The following is a 12,404-nucleotide window of genomic DNA, read 5'->3' as shown; positions in this document are numbered from 1 at the left end:
AGAGGAACTCCTCCCAGGTCTCACTGGAGGCTGAGTAGAGAACTTGGACTTCTAGCTCCACATATAAGTAATGAAGTAGCAACACCATTTTTCTTACCAAAGCAGTGTCAGAGAAAGCCAGCAGAAACAGAGATTTAAGTGAGAGGCAGAATCTCAGAACATAATGTGAAATGTCCAGGTTTCAGAGGAAAATCACTCATCATACCAAGAAACAGGAAGATCTCAAACTAAATGAAAAAAGATAATAAATATATGCTGTACTAGGTTGAACAGTAGCTTGCAAAAATTCGTGTCCACCTGGAACCTGTGAATATGACCGTATTGAAAATAGGGTCTTTGCCAATAAATCAACTTACGATGAGGTCATACAGGATTTACATAGGCCCTAAATCCAATATAACTGGTGTCCTTATAAGAAGAGGGAAATTTGGACACAGACACACAGGAGAGGAAACCATGTGGAGATAGAGGCAGAGATTAGAGTGATGTATCTGTAAGCCAAGGAACACCAAAGAGTGCCTACAATTATCAGAAGCTAGAAAAGGCAAGGAAGGATTATTCCCTGGAGCCTTCAGAGGAAGTACTGCCGACACCTTGATTCCAGACCTCCTGCCTGAAAAACTGTGAGAGAATAAATTTCTGTTGCTTTAAGCTGCCTCGTTTATGGTAGTTTGTTATGGCAGCTCTGGGAAACTAATACAGATGCCAAGATTGAGACGACAAAGATGGTAAAATTATCTAATAAAGATTTTTAAACAGCCATGATTTTAAAAATGCTTCAACAAGCAATTTAAAACATGGTTGAAATAAATGGACAGAAAAATCTCAGCGAAGAAGTGGAAGATGTAAAGAAGAACCAAAGAGAATTTTTAGAATTGAAAAATATAATAACCAAAATTAAAAGCTCACTGGATAGGCTCAAGAGTAGAATGGAGAAGGCAGAAGGAAGAAGCAGTGAAATGGAAGATGGGACAATAGATATTACTCAATCTGAACAACAGAGAGAAACTAGACTGGAAAAAATGAACAGAGCCCCAGAGACTTGTGGGACTGAAACAAAAGATGTAGCATTTGTGTCATCAGTCATGGAAGGAGAAGAGAAAGAGGGCAGGACTGAAAAAGTGCTTAAAGAAATAATGGCCAAAGAAAAGAAATAATAACTGAAAACTTCTCCAAATTGGCACGAGGCTTAAACCTATAGACTCAAGAGGTTGAGCAAACCCCAAAGAAAATAACACCAGAGAAATACACCCACAATACATGATAATTAAACTCTTGAAAACTGAAAACAAAGAAAAAATATTGAAAGCAGCCAGAGGACAATGACTTCTTATCTACATGAGAAAAACAATTCAAATGACAGTGGATTTCTCATCAGAAACCGTAGAAGATAGAAGAAAGTAGCACAATATTTTTCAAGTGTTAGAAGAAAAGAACTGTCAATCCAGAATCTTATATCCCAAGATAATGTTCTTCAGGGATGAAGGGGAAATCACGACATTCTCAGATGAAGGGAAACTAAGAGAATTTGTCACGAGAAAACTATCCTAAAAGAAAGGGTAGTCTTTAAACAGAAAGTTCTCTAAACAGAAAGGAGATGATAAAATAAGGAATCTAGAAACACTAGGAAGCAAGAAAGAACAGCGTAGGCAAAAACATGGATAAATACAATGGACTTTTACTCTCCTCTTGAGTTCTCTAAGACGTATTCGATGGTTGAAACAAAAATTATAACACTGTCTAACGTGGTTCTAAATGTACGTAGAGGAAACAGTTAAGACAATTATATTATAAATGGGGGAGAAAAAAGGGACCTAAAGGGAGGTAAGGTTTCTATACTTTACTTGAACTGGTAAAATGATGATACCAGTAGCTGTGATAAGTTATGTATATGTAATGTAATACCAAGAGCAACCACTAAAAAACTATACAAAGAAATACACTAAAAAGCACTCATATCCAGGATATATAAAGGACTTTTACAAATTAATAACAAAAGACTCACACCAGTTTTTTAAGTGAGCAAAATACTTGAATAGACACTTCACAAAAAAGGATATTCAAATTGCTAATGAGAAAAGATGATCAACATCATTATGCATCAGAGAGATAAAAATCAAAACTATAATGAAATACCACTGCATCCTCACAAGAATGGTTAATATTAAAAGCACTGATAATATCAAGTTTGGAAAATAATATGGAGCAGTGGGCACTCATACACTGCTGATGTTGGTACAACTAATTTGGAAAATTCTTTAGCACTATCTACTACAGCCAAACACATAAACTTTCTGATACAGCAATTCCATCTCTTGTTATATACTCAACATAAATAAGTGCTTATGTGCATTGAAAGACATGTAGAATATTCAATATTCAAAGCAGTTTTATTCATAATAGCAAATACCGGAAACAAATGTCCATCAGCAACCAAATGAATACATAAATTGTGGTATATTCATACAATAATATACCAATCAGCAATAAAAAAAAATGTCCCCTGATATAGGCAACCTCATGGTTGAATCTCAGTGGGACCACTGAACTGTGCTTGGACTCGAGCTCTCTGCACTGCAATCAGGAAATTGCCCTATGCATGGAGCCGGGTAATCATGGAGCTCACCTGTTAGTTTTCTTTCTCTCAGGGGTCTTAGTCTTGTACTGCCTGTTGTCCACTGCCTGAAAACAAGTGCTCACGTATTTTTCTCTGGTTTTATAGTTATGGCAAGAAGAGTAGTCCAGTACCAGTTACTCTGCCGTGGTCAGAAGTAGAAATTCTGAGTCATTTTGAGAAGTAGTTTGAACTTCACTTAGGAAAATTGAATGTAGGGCTTGAGAGAGGAAAAATGACTAGGCAACTGCAGGAGCTTTTACTCATGCTGGAACTACAGACACAGGATATTTAGGTGGAAGCCTGATTAATAAATTTTGGATATGATGTGATTGAGATGCTGTAATAGTTAAAAGCTAATCTGCTATAAAAGAGAGACCTCAAAATGCAATGACTTAGATAGAAGTTTATTTGTTTTGTGGAACAGTCTAGTAATCTTTGTAGTCAGATAGCTCTGCTCTTTGAGGTCTCGTGGGGACCCGGGTTGGTAAGGCAGCTCTGTGTACTGGTCACACCTAACTTTCAAGGCAGCATCAGTCATCACCATATCTGGCAGGTTGAGAGTAGAAAAGAGAAAGTGATAACACACATACCCAATGTTTTAAGTCAAGACCCGGAAGTGGCATGTATCACTTTTGCTTACATTGTGTTGGCAAGAATTAGTCACATTCGTCACACCTAACTACAATGTGGGCTGAGACATATAGTTGATAGCTGGGCATTTGTTTAGCTAAAATTCTAGTATAACGGAAGAATGGGAGAATAGGTTGGTGGCAGCAGGTGAGGAGGACAACAATCAGCAAGTCTGCCATAGATGTTTGTGGGGCATTCAAGTGAAACGCCCAGCAGGTGACTCCATAGGGATCTGGTATTGAATGGGGTGTTCTGGACTGGAGATGCCATCAGCATATAAGTGAGAGTCAAGGACATGAATATTAGCAAAATGACTCAAACGAATTCAGAAGTGTGACAGAACTCGGGGGAAACAATAACTCTGAAGGAGCAAGAGAGGAAGAAGCTCCCAGAAAGGAAACAGGAAAGAAGGATCAGAAAAGTAGGAGGAAAACCAGGTAGCGTAGTAACAGAGAGGCCTACAGGAAAGGAATTTCAAGGAATAGAGTCACCAGATGCAGAGAGCTCAGGGAATATAAGCACAAAACCATATTTGCGGGATTTAATCATTAGTTCAACTAGAATTAATCCAATCAACATATGAAGAATAAATGTATGAATGTTAAATGAAGTAATAAAGACCTGAAAGATTAACAATTGAAACAAAATGATAGATTAAGGTGATAGAAGAGGGTGACTTTTTTGTGGAGATATAGCTGAAACATGACCGGCCATGAGCTGACAATTGTTGAAGTTGGGTACATGGGGATTCATTATATTAATCTCTCTACTTTTGTATATGATTGAAATTTTCCAAGGGAAAAAATGGTTTTAAAAAATCCCTCCTTGGGTATTCTGTTAAGTGAAACAAGCCACACCGAGAAAGACAAACACCATACGATTTCACTCATATGTGGAAGATAAACAAACACACGGACAAAGAGAACAGTTCAGTGGTCAGCAGGCGAAGGGGGTTGGGGAGTGGGCACAGGGGGTGAAGGGGAGCACTTTTATGGTGACGGACAAGAAATAATGTATGACTGAAATTCACAATGATGTAAACTATTATGAACTCAATTAAAAAAAAAATCCCTCCTTTACCCCAAGAGGAATGCTGCAGACTGGGAGAAAATATCTGCAATACGCATATTTGACAAATGACTTATATCAAGAATATATAAGGGGAGGGGCTGGCCCCGTGGCCGAGTGGTTAAGTTCGCGCGCTCCGCTGCAGGGGCCCAGTGTTTCGTTGGTTCGAATCCTGGGCGCGGACATGGCACTGCTCATCAGACCACGCTGAGGCAGCGTCCCACATGCCACAACTAGAAGGACCCACAACGAAATATACAACTATGTACCCGGGGGCTTTGGGGAGAAAAAGGAGAAAAATAAAATCTTAAAAAAAAAAAAAAAAAAGAATATATAAGGGGACAGCCCTGTGGCCAAGTGGTTAAGTTCAAGCCCTCTGCTTTGGTGGCCCGGTGTTCGTCAGTTTGGATCCTGGGCACAGACCTAGCACTGCTCATCAAGCCACGCTGAGGTGGCGTCCCACATAGAAGAACTAAAAGAACATACAACTGGGATATACAGCTATGTACTGGGGGGCTTTGGGGAGAAGAAGAAAAAAAGAGGAAGATTGGCAACAGATGTTAGCTCAGGGCCATATATAAAGAATGTCTATAATTCAATAAGAAAAAGACAGACAGCAACCCAATAGAAAAATGGGCAAAAGACTTGAAGGACTTCACAAAAGAGGTGATTCAAATGGTCAATAAACACACGACAAGGATCTCACCCTCATTAGACTGGAGAAATACAAATTAAAACCATGAAGAGATATCTCTATACACCCATCAGAATTTTTTAAATGAAATAAACAAATTATAACATGGAATTTTAGCAAGAATGGGGAACAACTGGGACTCTTACATACTGCTGGGGAGGCGTAAATTGGTACAACGACTTTAGAAAATTGTCAGTGTCTACCAAAGCTGAACATAGGCATACGCAACAGCTCAGAAACTCACTCTTAACAGTGAACCAAAGTCATATACAAGAATGTTCATAGCAGTATTATTTGTAATTGCCAAAAATTGGAAAAAACCTAAATGTCCATCACAGTAGAATGGATAAATTGTGGTATGTTCATACAATATAATACGGTGTAGTGAAAACAAACAAACTACTACTACACACAATAGAGGTGAACCTCACAAACATAATTTTATCTTATTTTTATATTAAAAATTTTTTAATTTTATATATATGCTTTATTTTTAGCAGATAGATTCTTTTTTAAAAAATTATTTTATTGAGGTCATTTTGGTTTATAACATTGTGTAATTTCAGGGATACATTATCATCTACCAGTTTCTGCATAGACTGCATTGTGCTCGCCAGGAATAGACTAGTTTTTATCCATTACCATACATACGTGTCCCTTTAACCCTTTTGCCCAGCCTCCCACCCCCTCCCCCTCTGGTAACCACCAATCCGTTCTCTTTATCCATGTGCTTGTTTATCTTCCACATGAGTGAAATCATACAGTGTTTGTCTTTCTCTGTCTAGCTTGTTTCACTTAACATCATACCCTCAGGGTCCATCTATGTTGTTGCAGATGGTACAATTTTGTCTTTTTTTATGGCTGAGTAGTATCCCATTGTATACATATACCACATCTTCTTTACCCATTCATCAGTTGATGGGCACTTGGCTTGCTTCCATGTCTTGGCTATTGTGAATGATGCTGCAATGAACTTAGGGGTGCATAGATCTCTTTGTATTGTTGATTTCATGTTCTTTGGATAAATACCCAGTAGGGGGATAGCTGGATCATATGGTATTTCTATTTTTTTTTTTTTTTGAGAAATCTCCATACTGTTTTCCATAGTGGCTGCACCAGTTTGCATTCTCACCAGCAGTGTATGAAGGTTCCCTGTTTCAATATCCTCTCCAACATTTGTTTTTGTGTTTTTTTTTTTTGAGGAAGATTAGCCCTGAGCTAACTGCTGCCAATCCTCCTCTTTTTGCTGAGGAAGACTGGCCCTGAGCTCACATCCATGCTTATCTTCCTCTACTTTATACGTGGGACGCCTACCACAACATGGCATGCCAAACGGTGCCATGTCTGCACCCAGGATCCGAACCGGTGAAACCCGGCCCCCAAGAAGTGGAATGTGTGCACTTAACCACTGAACCACTAGGCTGGCCCCCATTTGTTATTTTTTGTCTTGTTAATTATAGCCATTCTGATAGGTGTAAGGTGATATCTCATTTGTAGTTTTGATTTGCATTTCCCTAATAATTAGTGACATTAAACATCTTTTCATGTGCCTGTTGGCCATCTGTATATCTTCTTTGAAAAAATGTCTGTTCATATCTTTTGCCCATTTTTTGATTGGATTGTTTTTTTATTGTTGAGTTGTGTGAGTTCTTTATATATTTTGGAAATTAACCCCTTGTTGGATATATGATTTGCAAATGTTCTCTCCCAGTTGGTGGGTTGTCTTTTCCTTTTGTTCATCATTTCCTTTGCTTTGCAGAAGCTCTTTAGTCTGATGTAGTCCATTTGTTTATTTTTTCTTTTGTTTCCCTTGCCTGAGTAGACATGGTATTCGAAAAGATGCTGCTAAGACTGATGTCAGAGTGTACTGCTTATATTTTCTTCTAGGAGTTTCATGTTTTCAGGTCTTACATTCAAGTCTTTAATTCATTTTGAGTTAATTTATGTATATGGTCTACTTTCATTCTTTTGCATGTGGCTGTCCAGTTTTCCCAACACCATTTATTGGAGAGACTTTCCTTTCTCCATAGTATGTTCTTGGATCCTTTGTTGAAGATTAACTGTCCAAAGATGTGTGATTTTATTTCTGGACTTTCAATTCCATTCCATTGATCTGTGTGTCTGTTTTTGTGCCAGTACTATGCTGTTTTGATTACTGTAGGTTTGTAGTATACTTTGAAGTCAGGGATTGTGATGCCTCTAGCTTTGTTCTTTTTTCTCAGGATTGCTTTGACTATTCAGGGTCTTTTTTGGTTCCCTAAATTTTAGGATTCTTTATTTCTGTGAAGAATGTCATTGGGTTCTGATTTGGATTGCATTGCATCTGCAGATTGCTTTGGGTAATATCACAAACAAAATTTTAAATGAAAGAAACTGTACACAAACTACTACATACCATATGATTCAATTTATATAACATTCAGAAAAAGGCAAAACTAGTCTATGATTTCAGAAGTTATCATAGAGATTACATTTGGGGAGGATGGTGGAATTAGTGACTAGGAAGGAACCAGGGGAGGTTTCTGGGATGTGACAATTGCTCTGTTTCTTGATCTGGATGATGGGTCACGTGAGTATGTTGAGTTTGTAATAAATTATATCCTGCACATTTAATATTTACATATTTTTATGGAGATTTATTGCCCTTTAGTAAAAACTAAAACACTAAAGGGAATAAAGAATATATTTTCCCTATATGGCTAAAAGTGGTTAAAGAAGGACTAGATGGTGAAGTCCTGTCCATTTGTTCCATCCCTTTCTTGTCCTACTCCTCTCCTTGTCCACTGATTAATACATGTTATGAGGCCTCACAAGCCTTTCCAATTCCCAACTATGGGTCACCCTATAGGAATATCATTTCAGAAAACACCAGTACTACACTCGGACTGTGGAATAATTCTCAGATAAACAAGAAACTTATAGTTAACACCTCATTCTCCTTGACTAAAACTCCAAGCTGCTTGAACGAACTCTAGGTCTCTGATGACAAGATTCTAAATAAAACACATATATTTCCCCAGAATGGGTTAATTAGATACATTCCTCCTTAGACTTAAAGAAATGTAACTGACTGGATTACTGCAGTCTTTTTTTAGCCCTTAGAAAACCTTGAAATTGTAAAGGGTCCTTTTTCCAATTTCTTTATAATCCTGTCTGGTGCACATTATGCCATAAAGTGTCTTTTGCTTTGGTGATTTCCATAGCCATGAAAATACAGCAGAGTCTGTGTAAATCCGCCCTCATTCAGTAACAGCAGAGAATATGCTTGGCTGAAGCAGAAGAAAGCTGCTCTCATGTCTCCTGCTCTTGGTTTTGGAGACATTCAGGGTAATGGAACAAGTTTGGCGCTGAACTCATGGGGATAGTCTTTAATAGCTTACGGTTCACAGGTTGTTCTCTAAATAAAAATCTTGATTAAATATGTGCCATTTTGATGAATAAATGTAAATATCATACATATTTCAGAGCACATAGGTTATATTAAGACTAGCTTTTTCAACAGATGAACTGCTGATTCATTCTCCTTCCCAAAGATGGTGACATGGGAAGTGTCCAACAAAGTGTCCAATTCTGGGTGTTCGGCACCTGCTGTCGCTATATTGCCAGTACACTGCGTGCTTTTCTGTGGAGCCTGGCAGGTGGGCTGTTTACAGATTTTTGCACATGTAGCATGCCTTTTGTTAGATGATGTGTGTGCCAATTCATTCACAACAGGGACGTCAACAACCTAAACTAAGGGAGAAGATGGGACAAAATGGTCTTCACTATTGCCTCCAACACTCAGATTCTATTATTTTAAACAGGAAAACTGTAAGAATCACATTTTTTTCTCATCAAACAAAATGAGGTACTTTTAAAGCAAAACAATATACATCAAGATTGGTCACAGTCCACTATGTTCAATACTAACAAATAATACGAACAATACTGTTTCAAAAGTCCAAGATATTGCTGTGTTTGGCATTTTAAGAGATGTCTCCTAGCCAACCCTCTGGCAACAAAGCTGGAAGTCAGCTTGAGGCATTTTGTTCCAGAAACCTATCATGCTAGCCACTTGGGTCAGAAATTAAGTAAAACTAAATGGAGAGCATTTAAACAATAAAAACAAAAGCAGCCCTGAAAATATCAGAGTTCTAAACTTCGCTTTTGTTGTGTCTGAAACCCTCCTACTTTGTCTTTGTGAAAGGACCTCATAAAACTCCAGTAAAGTTACCCATGTGGAAACATGTCACCAGACTCAGCTTCATCAATGAATAGATGATGTTCTCAAAAGACACTCCCAAATGAAGAGAGCTTGCAGAATTTCATCAACAGTAGTGACTGTTAGTCACTAGATAGAATACAAATATAAAAGTTGTTTTTCGATTATGCAACTGATGGCATGGTTTATAGCAAAACTGGTGAGATGGTCAGTCATTAACCTCTCATAAGGGAATAAAGGAATAAGATTTCTATCTTTCCCACCCTACCCCCTTAAATGAGTTTTCCAGGAAATGGAAACTTTTCACTTTGTTGAAATGTTTTAAAGTTAACTATTTTGAATATCATAAAATGAATTTTCCTGACTCCTTGTGCAAATGGTAGTGGTAAAATGTTTTTCTTGATGACACAGTCATTGTTGGCAAGATGGTGATATTCTCTCAGGAAATTATTTGCTACTGTACTACCTGGCCACAAACTACTGTTCTTTGTTTTGGTCTTTTTTGTTGTTTTTTTTTAATACCTTCTACCGCTTACTATCAAACTATTGTAACTATGACTTCTTTGTCTGGCCTGCCTTTAGCAGGCTCCACCTCTACTTCATAGTCTATGTGTGTAGCTTCTGTTCTATAAACTGGGGAGCTAGATCACCAAGCTCATTCAAATTCAATGTAAAGTAAGAATAAATTCACTCTCAGTAAGCATCTGCATGGCTTTTGTCTCGGTGGATGCTTATGAGAAAACACCAACGGATGAATGGATAAAGAAGATGACTGGGGCAGGCCCCATGGCCAAGTTTGCATGTTGTATTTCGGCGGCCCAGGGTTTCGCTGCTTTGGATCCTGGGCACGGACCTAGCACTGCTCATCAGGCCATGCTGAGGTGGTGTCCCACGTAGCACAACTAGAAGGACCTTCAACTAGAATATACAACTGTGTACTGGGGGGGCTTTGGGGAGGAAGAGGAGGAGGAGGAAGAGTGGGAGGAGGAGGAGGGGAAGGCAGAGAGGGAGGAGGAGGCAACAGATGTTAGCTCAGGTGCCAATCTTTAAAAAAAAATGCTATTTGAAAAAAAAGATGATGTATATATACATACAATGGAATATTATTCAGCCTCGAGAAAGAAGGTGATCCTGCCATTTGCCACAATATGGATGGGCCTTGAGGGCATTATACTAAATAAAGTCAGTCAGACAGAGAAAGACAAATACCGTATGATGTCACTTATATGTGGAATCCAAAAAACACCAAACTCACAGAAACAGAGGGTAGAATGATTATTACTCAAGGCTAGGGTGTGGGGGAAATGGGGAGATGTTGGTCAAAGGATACAAACTTCTAGTTAGAAGATGAGTAAGCTTTGGGGATTAATGCACAGCATTGTGATTATGGTTAACAATATTGCATTATATCCTTGAAAGTTGCTAAGAGAGTAGCTCTTAAATGTTCTCTCTGCAAAATAGAAATAATTAAATAATTGACATGATGGAGGTATTAGCTGGTGCTACCGAGGTAATCATATTGCAATATATAAATGTATCAAATCAACACACTGTACACCTTAAAGTTAGGTAACGTTACATGCCAATTATAACTCAATAAAGTTGGGAAAAAATGAATTAAAAAACCAAAGAAAAATCGAAAACACGTAGTGCCTGAACTTTGACATCTCTTTGGGTGCCTATTTTTAAGCTTACTTTTGTTCTTAATTATTAGATAAATATGCTATAAATTCAGTTAGGTATCCTCTATGCCAATACTAAGACTATGTTTTAAAACACAGACTATAAATAAGAATATTCAAGCACCACTTGTTTAATATATAAAGAGCCTATTATCCCATTATCCCTAAACTAAGAGAACCTGACAATAACCAGTATGCAATTAACACCAGCATAAAGGATAATATAATTTTGACAAAAGGCAGTTTCCTATAATTGTGTTTTCCACAAATGCACTTATTTCTAAGTGAAAATATGCTAGAAAGAGTCCTGAACAAGATAGACAGAAACTTATCCAAAGGTTACAAAGAGGCCGCCACCAGCTTTGATTGGCTGACACAATCCTTTCAAAATATATTTGAATACCTTTCGGTGGAGCAGACGCACTGTTGCCCCCACCACTCCCTACACAGACTCTGTTTCCCTGGGCCCTGAAGACATTCGAATTTGAAAGCTCTGTCCTAGTTACATCTTTATCCTGGCTGTCCTAGTTCTGATCATTTATTAACTGAGAATTCTTTCTGTTCTACCTGTAAAATGATCTACTATATATGAAACAATAAAAAACTTTTGGTGAGAATATGGTACAAAAATTAAGAGATTGCCTAAACTGATCATAAATCAATATACTTAAATTATTGACAACAAAGAACAAGAACAGAATGATTCAAATAAAGGTGACTCAAAAATATCATTTTTGTTTTTGAGGAAGATTAGCCCTGAGCTAACATCTGCTGCCAATCCTCCTCTTTTTTCTGAGGAAGACTGGCCCTGAGCTAACATCCGTGCCCATCTTCCTCTACTTTATATGTGGGACGCCTACCACAACATGGCTTGCCAAGAGGTGTCACGTCCACACCCGGGATCCAAACCAGCAAACCCCGGGCCACCGAAGCAGAATGTGCAAACTTAACCACTGCACCACTGGGCCGGCCCCTCAAAAATATCATTTTAACAATTAAATTTCCACTTTTTCTTCTCTAAATTTTTAATCAGATCCAATAGCAAAAAGGACCTAACACTTCACCTCTCTCTACCTTTTTTCTCTTTGATAGAGTTTTAAGGAATAATTAAATGGCCAAGGGGAAAAATGTGTGAGCAAGGACAAAGATCACACGAGTAATCTTCCATACTCCCAAATAATCTAAAGAAGAGATGAAAAGAAGTATGTAACTACAGGAAAAAAATTAAGATTTTTGTCTTGGAACAGGCCATAAATAGTGATATCTTAGTACCAATGGGTACTAAAAATACAATCTTTTTTTAAATCTTTTTTTTTTAATTAAAAAAAAATCTTTTACCTACACTTTATGGGTGGTAAAAAGTTTGGTAAAGGGTAAAATTAAAATAGATTTTTAAAATTCAAGCCAAGAATTACTTGCTGAATGTCTGCTCTGGGTCTAAAATGTTAAGGATATACCAAATTATAGCTTTACTCTTGCCCTCAGGGAGCTCATCATCCTTTTTTTTTTTTT

The sequence above is a fragment of the Equus asinus genome, chromosome 6, assembly GCF_041296235.1.
Source record: "Equus asinus isolate D_3611 breed Donkey chromosome 6, EquAss-T2T_v2, whole genome shotgun sequence".
NCBI classification, from domain to species: domain Eukaryota; kingdom Metazoa; phylum Chordata; class Mammalia; order Perissodactyla; family Equidae; genus Equus; species Equus asinus.
The sequence above is the reverse complement of the archived record's forward strand: the minus strand, read 5'-3'. Positions refer to the sequence as shown.